The following is a 12,962-nucleotide window of genomic DNA, read 5'->3' as shown; positions in this document are numbered from 1 at the left end:
TGACAAGGACAATATCTCCTGCCAAAGTACCAGCTACCTCCTAATAAAAATTCCACATAAATACTATTACTCGACTATGGAAACATTTATGGAAAACGACTACCACAGAGTATATTCTTTTATCTTCTCATTCGCTATCTTTTTTATAGAAATATTTCTTTAAGAAATGGATATTTTAATGATTGTGACACGGATTAGGGTAAGAAAAAAGTCTCACAAAATGAACAACCTCACCTTGATTTGCCATTAAATAAGATTCTCCCCTTCTCCAGTGTCTACCTTATTATGCTTTGTTGCACTTTAGTAAAAATTTAAGAAATAATTGAAAGGGAGGGGGAAAAAGTATCATTTATGTTCAAATATGAAGCAGATTTTTTTCTTTCTTCAAGATTATTTCTCAGGAATGAGTCACGTCACAGTCAAATCCTTACCTAATTCCTGTATTACTTTATTATGTAAAACAAGTTTGTCTGGGGAAAACACATTAGGCTGAAACAACCTCGACTCTTACTAGCTTTAAATGCTTGTAGATATAAAAATCATTTTTTAAAGCAAAAACTTCAGACAGATTTAGTCATTTTTTTCTAACAGTTGCAAATGTTGAATATGATTATGCAAAAGCCTATTAATATAACTTTAAAGAACACTTCTCTGGGTGATTACATGATGGGGAACAAAAAAGTATCCACCTATAAGACAATTTTGTAAAATAACTGCTCCCCTCCCCCACCATACACTAATAATGCTTGTAAATTGGCATATGGTTTACAGTAACAGAATCATATTTGATCAAAAAAGTACTGAGTCTCAAAAAAATTTAGGCAGAAATGATGTGTTCTGAAAAACTGGGTAAGATAATTCAAAACAGGGGATTTAGTGATGACAAAGTCCTTAGTACCAAATCACACATGAAGAATTTTAATAAAATCAGTCAATGAACTGTAAAGATGGGGAAGTGATATTTCTAAATAGTTTATGTAATATGTGATTAATACACATGTGAAGGAAATGAATATATTAACAATGTAAATAGATATCTAATTGTTTTATCTGTATGTCTGAAGGTTTTATATATTTAAAACTTCTCATTGTAAAAATAGATCAACATCCATATCTTGGAATCACCATATATTCAGACATAGACAGTATTTTTTTATTGATTTTTAAAAAAACTAAATGATTGCTTAACTTTCCTATGAACCCTTAACTAAGTCAAAAGTTTACCTCAAACTTTTTAAGAGCTCAGTTTCTAACTTAATCCTTTCAGTGTAATTCATACAGTTTATATTCACCTTTCCTTCATAAGGGTCAAGGTGAACAAATTATTTTTACCTTATCCTCTAAAGGCAAACATTTTTCAGTCATTGTAATAATTAAACTTCACAGTACACAATCTTAAAACCAAACCAAGTAAATGGTTAAGAGTCTTCGAACAAGGCAATCTAACACAGTTTCCACAGAACAGATGTTACTATGATAATTTCCTTACTGAAAAAAGAGGTAGAGACCACAGACTCCTTCCAGAGTAAAGGTGTACTTTATAGGAAGAAATATTTGCACTCAGGTATACATTTGACTCACTTTTGTTTGTTTGTTTGTTTGCTTTTTTCCAGCCAAAATAAAGGCACATTCAAATATCAAATTATGTTTTCAGGTACTTAAGAAGCAGATGTTTTATTCATTTCTTCTTCTACTCAAAAAACAGAGAAACATCCTCTGAAAGCTTGCATTCTTTGACCAAAAGTTAATTTTCCCAAAGGTCATTATTTTCATTTTTCAGTGATTTAATTACATTTGAGTGAGTTACTTTCTTAAGATATATCTAAATCACATCATTAATTAAAAAAAAAACACAAGCAAACAAATGTCAGAGCTCCATGAAACCTACATGAAATTGTTGCAATAAGAACTGGAATAAAGTCAATCTATATTCCTTTAAGATTATACATAATAATTCTCCCTTTTCTTATGAGTTTCCATATCCTTATAATTCCATACAGAACAGTGAGTGAGGAAGCATCCTTAGAGACGTATAGTAACACCACAGTGCTCACTCATCAGTCAGCCGTGATGAGGGAATTGCAAACACAAATGTCTACACACCCAGGCAGAGAACAACAGCCAGAGAGGCCAGCCACAGAGATACCAGGGGAAGGCAGAGAAGGCCTGCCCAGTCCAAAGAAAGCAGCCACTCCCATGATTCTGCCAGCTGTCTTTCTCACATTGTCATTTCTTTAGATTTTTTTTCCAAAAAAATGAAAAATCTGGATTTTTACAATATAGCCCCTAATTTTTAACCTAATTCCATTTTCAAAACACAACTAAAGCCAAACGAAACATTTATGAAAACTAGATCCTGCCCATTCATGGGCTACCGATGTTAAAATTTTGCCTATAAGACTAAAGACACCTCCTATGTTGTTAAAGAAAAAAAAAAAATCAATGATCTTTGTTAAAGATGGTAAGGCAGATCTTATTCAGGACCATTGCAATAGATACAAGGATTTCACAGTGAGGGAGAGAAAATGGACCCAACTCCAAAGACAGCATGGGCAAGCGGGAATTTATAGTCAAGGAGCAGGGTGGAGGTCAGGGGGTGGAAAATTACTAAGAGGAAACTTCAGCAGTAAGGGGGATTCTAGCGAAACCGACCCAGCAGGATTCTTTGCTGAATACAGGCCAGGGTGATCAGACATCACCTGGGGGACGGTGGAGGATGAGGAATTGATGAGAATGAGATAGCGAGGGTGATCAGATATCAAGGCTGAGGGGTTCTGGTTAAACTGACTTAGCAGGGCCCTTGTAAAACTGGACTTTACAAAGACGTGCACAGATGGGCTTAGGAGAAGGTTCAGGAGCCTGCCTAAAGTTTGGTCAAGCAAAGAATCTTTGTCAATGTTTTGCAGTCCTGGACAGCTCCATCAATAGAAGCCAAGTTTTTTACTTCCAGTAATATAGAAAAAAAAAATCATCATCCCAACTTCAAGAGTGCCTAAAAATCAAATGCTTATCAACAGAATGAATCTCTACTGACCAAGGCAATGCATGGTTTCAGGAATGGTTTGCACAGATTTTGCCAAATGTGAAAAACTTCTTCAATTTTTTTCTGCTGCCATTCATATACAAAAAATATCAGAATAATATTTTAGCCTCTTTTGTCACAGCAGGTGAAATACACATGCTCAAAACAAACAAACAAACAAACAAACAAAAACAAAACTCAGAGGGGCACCACAATGTACCAGACTCAATATGAAAACTGAGCTTGGGCGTTCATTCTTTCTTTTTCCTTTTCTTTCCGGCTTGCCTTCCTTCTTCCTCCCCTCCCCCTTCCTCCCTTTTTCTCTTTCTTTTTAAATTACTTGAAAACAATCACAGGGACTGAAATGCAGAGCTAACAGTAGTGTGTGATTTTGTGTTTTGCTTCTTCATTCTAATAGAAAATATCACGTTAAGTCTATCCTAAACTAAACCAAAACCAAAGGTTAACACCCTGGCTCTGAGGGCCCATCTTATCTCTGCAATACTCAGCCACAGATCAGAAATCCTAAGAAACCTGAAGGATAAAAGGCAGTAGGCCTCTGATGAAAGCAAGGTTCACATTCACAACAGAAAATATGCTCAATAAAGCCAAAGTGCTTACTTAGTAAAGAGACATTAAAAATACATCTGCTTGTGTATGTTCATCCTCAGCTAAAAAAAAAAAAGTACCACTCTGGTAAATAAAAATAATGACTATGCATATGTGTGGAGAGGGGGTAATGGGAAAATTCTGTACCTTCCTGTCATTTTTATTTTGTAAATCTGAAACTGCTCAAAAAAAAAGTCTTAAAAATAGGAAAACTCAGGGTAGACATTTTTGGCAAAACTTTGGTTTCGGTTATATACATATATGTGTGTGTTTGTTGGATTGTGATGATGTAAAATGTACTTTTTTAGGTAAAAAAAATTTGTTAGCCACTGTAGTTAAGTTACACTGGCAAATAAAAGCAAAAATTAACCTCAACAACAACAACAACAACAACAACAAAACAGCTTCCAGGGCTTTATATCAAAGCTGCAATTTAACTCACAATGGATTTGATTCTACTGCTGCCAAAGTCCTACCGGTAATCTGGGGAGTGGGAAGTGCCTGGGAAAGAATGCTGTCCCCAGCTTCAAGTACAAGGCCCCTAACAGAAGGTGGCTGAGGCAAACGAGACTGAAGCATTTCTACGTCTAGTAGCTGAGCAGCTTTCTTTGCTATTTCAGCCTCTGGAGAAGGGTCCCAGTCCTGGGGCCTTGTGGGTGAACAGTTCACATCTGGAGTCTGCTCAGGTTTCTGAGAAACTCACAGATTCAGAAGGATCTTGCCAATTCTTCTGAGCTTTCTGAGATTGAGTGAAAATTGCAAAGAATGGAAAACCATTCTCTAACTACTCCCCCCACCACTGAGCTTCTGGGGTTCTAAGTAACTCCAAAGTAGAAGAGGACTTTGGAGCCCTGTATTAAATCCTAGGGGCTCCTGAAGCCTTCCCAAGTTCCCAGAGTTGATGTTCTAACCAACAGCACCCTGTGACTTCAGCTATTCAATGCCCCAAACTGCTGGCAGGGTGTTCACAGACAAGAGAGTTACACTCCTCTCCAGGGATTTATCTGCATTACAGTGAAAAGATATTTGGTTCAAAAATCTAATTTTATTTCATGCAACTGTATAGTACATCCAGTAAGTATTTATTTTAATAATCACAAATCCCTGATATAGACATATATTATTTAAGGTGGTTGCAAGAACATTTTCAATACTCAAAATATTATATGTATGTAATATATATGTATAAAATATATATGTGTGTATATATACATAAAAATCTTGTCTTATGTTCCTATCTGGCACTTAATTTTTTATTGTAATTTCTTTATTGCAATTTTGGGTAAGTATCTTTTCAGCTGTTGGGAAAGATGTATGGTGTAATAGTTAAAAAGCAGAGACTTCTAAGCCAGACTGCCAGAGTTTAAATCCCAGCTCCACCACTTGGTAGATGTGTGACCTTTAAGGTTCCTTAACTTTCCTCGTATATTTAATGTGGGTTAATAATTATGCCTACTCTGAAGGATTATTGTGCGGATTAAATGAGTTAATCTATGTTAACACTTAAAACAGTACTTGGCACTATGCAACGTTTAACATTACTAGTATATGCACCTCGTGTGTGTGTGTGTGTGTGTGTGTGTGTGTGCTGACATGGAGGGATGGATGTACACAGGTCTGTGCTGTGTCAGAGATACTCAAAGTATGGTCCCTTGAACCATCAATATCCGTATTGCCTAGAAGGCTGTTAGAAATACAAATTTGGGATCTCTTCAAGTTCTAATGTATACTGAAGTTTCAAAGATTCTCATGTACACAAGTTTGAGAATCAATGCCTGTATCCTTTTTGCTTTTACTTATTGTCTTTTGAGACTATACCAGATACTTACGGCTGCCAGGTGATTTTTTATGCATGTTAAAGTTGGAGAATCACTGTTCTATATTGTCTTCACTTTTATATTCTTGTCTTTTGAGATTATACCAGACATTTATAACTGTCTTACTCCTTTTTTTTTCTAATCCCTAATGACATTAAGGAATCAATCTTACTGAATGTTCACTATGTTATAAATATATCTAAGCATTTATAAATTTTTTTCTCTATGATATATCTTTAGTTTCTGTTGTTGATTATGTTATATTGAAGAAGCATCGATTGGACTTGGTATTAGAAAACTGTATTTAAATCCATATTCTAACTCCAACTAGCTGCAGGGCCTCCTTGAGCAAGCTGTAAATTCTCTGGGTCTCAGTCTTGCCATAGGGAAAATATTATTATCTTAGAATTGCAAGAGTAAATAAAATGATCAGTAGTTACGTGAAAGATCTTTGTTAAAGTGCTACTGGAAATTTCAGAAAATGACTGTGTAATTATGATTAACAGATTAAGCTTGCCATTTCAAAATTTCCTGATTGGGACATTCTGACCAGTGTCTGTTATTTTCCAAAGGTCATCTAAAGAATTGCAACCCTTCCTTTGGTTCAAGTAACTATGCCATATTGCAACATATTACTTCTTAAAATAAATCCCTACAGTTTAAAAGAATTCATTGTTAATTTAAAATCACATGCTTCATGGTATACGCAGGCATATGTTGTATTCAGCTTCTCAATATTTTGACCCTCAAATCAGGAGACAGAGAACAGATGAGAAATAAAATGACATAGGAATGTCATCTTTAAATTTATAGGAATGCTACACAAATATAGCTTTAAGTTTCAAAAATTATTATGAATTTAAAATATAGAAAGAAAACTTAAGGAATAAAATATGCTTTAAATGTATACATGTTACATTTACATTAACCAAAAGAAAGAAGAAAAGTGTCCTCCTATAGTATTTTTTTAATTAAAATAGTTGATTTACAATATTGTGTTAGTTTCAGGTGTACAGCAAATTGATTCAGTTACACATATATATGTATATATCTACATTCTTTTTTTTCTGATTCTTTTTCATTATAGTTTTTATAAGATATTGATATAGTTCCCTGAGCTATATAGTAAATCCTTGTTGTTTATCCCACAGTATTTTTAAAAAGCAAATGTTTAATGGCTGTTTTTATTTCCCAGGGAGTGAGTAGGCATCAAAAACGTTCTAACTAAAAGAAACACACATGTTTTTCTTCTTTAGCTTAGTGCTTCTCTGTTAGATTTCATTATTTTTATTACATCTATTTGCTATATATGCTGCGTAAATTAAACCCAGTAAAATTTCAATATTCCAACTAATATACTCCAGTGACTAAGTGCCCCAAAGTATACTTTCTAAAGAGAATTTATGAGCAAGAGGTGAAGCATCTGATTGGTAGAGATGTCTGCCAATCAAAGCAAGATGGTAAAGGATAGGTGGAAAGAAGAGCAAAGTGGGACTTTTAAAGCCTGAGTGCCAACTAACTACCTGGGAGATCTTGAGATTATCTGTAAAATGAGGACAATCACCTGTCAACTGGTTTTAAAGCAACCTTCCAAGTTACTTACCTAATCGCATTTTAAAGAGTTGTGTTGCTAGGATTTTAAAAACAATTCCCTTTCTCAGAATACCTGCTTCTGCTTTTTGACTCTTTGGCAAAAATTTAAGACTTTCCTAAGACATCTCTCCTTGTGGAACCCCTATTGCAACAAGAATAATGGTAGTTTATACAGTGGCAATGGCAGCAGTTGTAGTGTGGTTCTTGCACGTTGGTCTGTCAATACTGCTTAAAAGACTGATCATTTTTTCCAGAATTATGAACTTAGCGTTTCAATGTAAACCTTAACACAACTGCCCTTGTGAAATAAGCCCTGAGGTTTACCCATAGTTATAATGAGTGGAAAGCAATGAACTAGGTAAAAGGCATTGTGCTTAAAAATTTCTGGAATTTTTGGCCTATGGATTTTTTCCTTAAACCATTAAGATGCTTATGCAAATGTAAACAGATTAGCATGAATGAGTGTTAATGGATTCTTTAATAAGATACCACTCTAGTATTCCCCAGAACTAATCCCGGAAACCCTGGATAGTAGAATATAAGCCAAATAAAAAATAAAATAAAATAAAAAGATAGTGCATTTCTCTGTGACTCCTTCAGCCTCAGAAAATACTCTGGAAGTGATTCATTCTAAAAAGGTAAGACGTAGGCTGTCCATTTGGCACTCTTGGTAGAAAAGTTCCCAATGAAACAGATCATTTTGAATGGGTACCCAAACCTTTGAGCATAGGAAGAAGATATTCTTGAGCATTTAATTGCTTTGAACTTCCAAAGCTCCACCCCAAGGTCCTTGCTCCTCCAACCCTAACCCCAAAATCTTGGGTCCCAATTTTAAGGATAATGACCCTTTCTAATACCAGAGAAGTCAGATGACTTGATCGAGGTGGAATAGCAGTCCAAAGGTAGACAAATATTTAGGAAAATTCGAACTGATTAGGGCTACTGGCTCTAGCCTCATAAGCATAATAAACAAATCACAGGGCCAGTGAAAATGAGCATTTTTTTCTCTTCTGTGTAACTCAAAGCTAAGTTCTCAGGACTTAAATGTTTCACAAGAACTTCTACTATATTTACTTTAGAGAAAAGTGTTTTTATTTTAAGCATAGAAATTTTCATACTTTTCTTGCTAATACATCTCTTAAAATGTGTTAGCGTTGCAGGTAACAACAAGCCTTCTACCATTTATGTAGTAGCTGAGGCACTGGGCCAAACCGTGTATATATCACTGCCATTCAATTCTCACACAACGATTGTGTGGCATAGATATTAGCATGCTCACTTTATTGAAGAAGCTGAAGCTCAGGAAAAAAACCCAAAAAATCAATGTCACAAACCTATTAAAGGAAGTAACAGAATTCAAACCTGTCTTTAGGGCCTTAAAACCTTTGTTCCACTGCTTATGCTAAACTGCTCAGCTTGGGGAATGTGGTTGTTAATGATTTTAGTGTTTAGAGCCAGAACGAATCAGCTTTCCCACAGGTGAGTCCTGGTTTCTATTTTATGTGTGTGTGCACATGTGGTACGGATGTGCACAGGTGATGTGCTGTGTGCACATGTGTGCACATGTGGTACGGACGTGCACAGGTGATGTGCTGTGTGGAGGAGTTATCTGAGCAGTGACAGCTCAACCTGGTTCCTCCAGTCAAGGCCCTGTCAACCTTCCTGATGTGACAGACTGCAGAAGCTGGTCAGTTCTTAAAAGTGAAGAAATGACTGATTCCTCAACAATTGAACGAGTTAATCTCTGAAACAGATTATTCACTTTGGCTGTTTTTATTGTTTTAATTTGTATGCTAAATATTTATTAATCACCTATCACGTACCAGCAATGAGGCCAGCCCTACAGAGACTGTACTGAATAATACTAGCTTGAAAGAACTCCACCTATAGTTTTGCTTCAGACAATTTAACTGTTTGATATACACAGATGGGCCTGTAACATCCACCTATGATTTTCAATGCATTTCTACTTGATGATAAAACGTAGCTCCTTTTAATCCCTATTTTGTTGTGTATTAGCAGTTCATTCCAGTCATCTGGAACACAAATTCACACTCACTATATTTTTATGAATCCTTCCATTCTTTTATTTTTCTTGCAGCCAAAAAGCTTTGTCCCCAAATGAGTGTCATCAGCGTGGATTCCCACCCAACTGATGGAAGACACGAATCACACAACTGAGAGCTTTTGTAAGTACCCTTTATAAACGCTTTAAAATATGAAGTGTTTCTTTGAAACAGGTAACCAACAAAAAATAAAATGGTGTGTGCACACTCACATAACACTAATAACCTGAAACTCTCAGGCAATCACGGTAAATCATATAAGACTGAACTACCATATGATATTGGCAACACACAATTTTGACCCACCAAAGTGGCAATTTCATATGATTCAACCTGATATTTATTTTGACTCCTCTCTCTGAACTGGGCTACATATTAACACTAAACACCCTACTGTTCACCCAAAGTCTTTCACTGAGCTAACTTCTTTTTACAATGTAAACATAACACTAATTTTCCTGACAAACCAGAACAGCATCCTGTCTGCCAATACTGAGCATGCCCAATCACTAAAAATACTTCTGATTTATTCTCTCCTGGTCAATAACTGTAGGTCCAAAGTCAGTTTGTTATATAAAAATCATTTTTCTGTTAACACAAATATAGACAGACATGATTTTAAGAGCTAAAGCCAATATTCCATATATACCAGATATAAATCCCACACCATTGGAAATTAAAAACAAAACTATAACCAGAAGAGTTCACTAAGTATAATTAAAGAAAATATTAGGAGTCTGAAAGGGCTGAAGGGCAAAAGGGGGAAAAAAAGCTAAGCGAAGTCTTTTAGGACTATGAAACCTAAAGATTTTTTTTTTCCTCTAAATTTGTTAAAGAGAATCTGTCTCTGGGTTGAGAACTTGCTTGCAAAGCCTCTGCCTAGAGCAAGATATTCAGAGCCAACTTGTTAACTCCTAATAAAACAAGGCTTGGAAGGAAAATGCTTCCAGCCCCATAAGCGAAGTATAGCAGCAGGCACTGTGATAATACCATACGACTGTTTGTTTTTTTTTTAGGTATATTTTCCCTTATTATCAACTTCCTTTTTCCATCATATCAAGATCCACAAAAGCATATATATCTATCATAAAGCAACTCGAATCTGGACACCTTTGTTTTTTGACAATGAAAGCTCATAGGACCCATTATTTTCCACAGAAAACGTGAGCATTATCCACCTTTACTGCATCTGAACATTATTGTCTCTTTTGGTTTCAAACAATGCCTTATCATAATTTTGATAACACTGATCATTTCAAATATTCCTATAATTTTCTATATAGGTTAAAACTACTTATATCTAATAATATCTTACTTTTTATTCTGTGTTTTAATCTAAAACTATAATTTCAGGGGTGAATTCAGACATGATTAAAAAAATCACATTTCAGAAACTTAATATTATTGTTCAAGAGCATGCTATGTGTATTAGTTCTTTAATTCAACCTATTAAAGAAAAGTGAATCAAGGAAACCACTCATAAATCATTCTTTTTCGTTGGCCATTCTTTCTGATTTCATAGGACTTAAATATTTGGGGTCATTATTTCAAGGAAAATACTCAATAAACTAGCTGGAAAAACTTCAAAGAGATGTTTTTCTTAGGCTACATAAATGGTCTCTAATTTTTACTTAAGGAAGCTGTTACTGTCTCTTTTAGTGGAATTGACTAACAATTGCTAAATCTTTAGTTCAATAACTAATTAACAGAATAATTTTAACCGATTACTAAATTTGCTAAGGACATTTGTAATATGAATTAAACAAGCAAAGATTTTCTTTTTTCTCTCAGTTGAGACATCCAATAGCAGATAAGATTAGTCACAATATAATATGAGCAAAAATAAAACTGTTCTAAGTACATATGTTCAAATAAGTTCATGTATATTAAATTCAATTTTATTAACATTTACTAAGTATCTACAATATTTGAAGTCCTTTGTTCATAGGGCCCTAAAGTGGATGAAGGAGGGCACAAAATAGACAAGTCCCACAGAAGCTCTTTCAAGGAATTGTTGATCTAGTAGGGAGATTATTCAAGAGTCAAAATTACTATGGAATATGCAATTTAAAAGGTGACAGCCTGAAAGGTGGAACTAGTTTGACTTGTGCTCCGGCTGATTCTAGATTTATGTTTATTTCCTTGGGAGTTTAGGAGTCCAAGGTCAGATAATCTCAAATTCTTGCAAAGGGTGAAATGAAAGCCTCACACCAGTCAGGCAAACAGCTAGTTAAACACTGTCTACCAGAGACAATTACCATGTTAGTCCTAGCAACTTACATAGTACTGGTATTTAAGAGCTTCAAGCACCTTACAAACATAAGGGCTGTTCAGCTTTTAACTTTGTAAATCCTCTGAGGAAAAACCAGTAATAGCTTTTATTTAATTGATTAAGGAACTAGAGAATTCTCTGATTTTAACCTACTGATTTCCCTCAAATAAGAGGGTGTCACCACAGTCATACCAGATTTTAAATAAATTCCCTGGTCCACCGACAAAAGCTCTCATTTTGAAACTCTAGATTCTTCATCAGGCACCACGGGGGTCTATCTTTGGTTTTGAGTTCTTAATTTTGTTTTTCGGCAAGACAAAGGGAAATCTGAAACTAAGAGAAATCTAAAGCACATGGTTAGAAACAGCTAAGAACTACGGACCTGAACCACAACCCTTAACTATGTCACCTGAGCTCAACTCCCCGCTTTTCTCACTGGTTCCCAAACATAGTTGGTCCAGAACCCACTTTAGGGGGTTTCTTCACCAAGCCCCATCCCAACCACTCTCTCCTTCACTGCTAGATAATCACGACATCCCAGCCCACCCCTACCATGGGGCATGAGTTGCCTCGTTCTTTGCCACTCACTCCACCTCCAAAACCCATCTCCTTTTCCATCTCCCTTCCTTTCCTCCAGGTTCTGAAGAAGACACAGCTATTTCTCTTTCTTTCACGGGCAAAGCATCATCTGTGCCTCAGGTTCCACCCCTTCCTAGTTTGTGAACTCTTGTTCATCACCCCTCTTCCTCTGCAGAGACTTCAGGTGGATGGATGTATGTGTTAGACTTAAACTTAATGCTGCAGCCAGCGGTTTTTCTAGCCTTTCCTCCTAAGTCAGTATCTGCTACCCCCATTTCCTTGCCACTTTCCATCTCAGATGGACATAGTTGTCACGCTAAAGGGAAATAGCTTCCTCCAATCATTCCTCCATTCATTCCTCCAAGTCATTATGGTCCCTTTTAGCCAAAGCTAAGAGCCTCCAGTCACCTCTTCTCCTCCTGTCACCCCTGATAACATTTCTCCACTGATAACCCATGTTCCTTTGGCTTCCATGAAACCTCACTTTCTACCTAATCATGTCGTCTTACCTATATCCCTCTTACCTCTCAAAGCTTTCAGCCCCCTCCTGTTCTCACTCTCTCCTTCAGAGACTCCTCCTTTAGTAGCATTTTAACTATTTCGTCCAAAAAATTGGCTCCACAATCTATTCTTCAGTCCCGTCTTTTGGTCAGCTGGCTCCGCATCTTGAATGGCCTGGTGGATATCTCTACCCAGTTCACCAACTCTCACTGAAGCATCTGCAAATTCCTCTCAGTTTATATTGTCCTATTTCTGTCAAAACCATCAAGAGTCACTTAAGCTCAGAATCTTGGATTCTGCTTTGATTTTCCTTTCTCCTCCCACACACATATCGCATTAATCATTTCTCTCTTTCTCATTCCTGCCACCAAAGCCGAGGCCTCACCTCCCTCACCATCTTCCCTTCCACATATCACTGCAATAGACTCGATCTTACCTGCATCCTCCAGGGTGTACACACATCCCCCTTCTCCCTCCCACTTGTCTCCTCTCCTGTCATAAAC

General features: G+C 36.2%; 1 protein-coding gene across 2 annotated transcripts in view; it reads right to left on the bottom strand.

Moving 5' to 3' along the window:
* SATB2 (SATB homeobox 2) overlaps positions 1-12,962 on the bottom strand; it is a 177,283-nt gene that overhangs the window by 73,419 nt on the left and 90,902 nt on the right. The window lies entirely within an intron of this gene.

This window comes from Camelus dromedarius, chromosome 4, assembly GCF_036321535.1.
Source record: "Camelus dromedarius isolate mCamDro1 chromosome 4, mCamDro1.pat, whole genome shotgun sequence".
Classification (NCBI taxonomy): Eukaryota; Metazoa; Chordata; class Mammalia; order Artiodactyla; family Camelidae; genus Camelus; species Camelus dromedarius.
The sequence above is the reverse complement of the archived record's forward strand: the minus strand, read 5'-3'. Positions and strand labels throughout refer to the sequence as shown.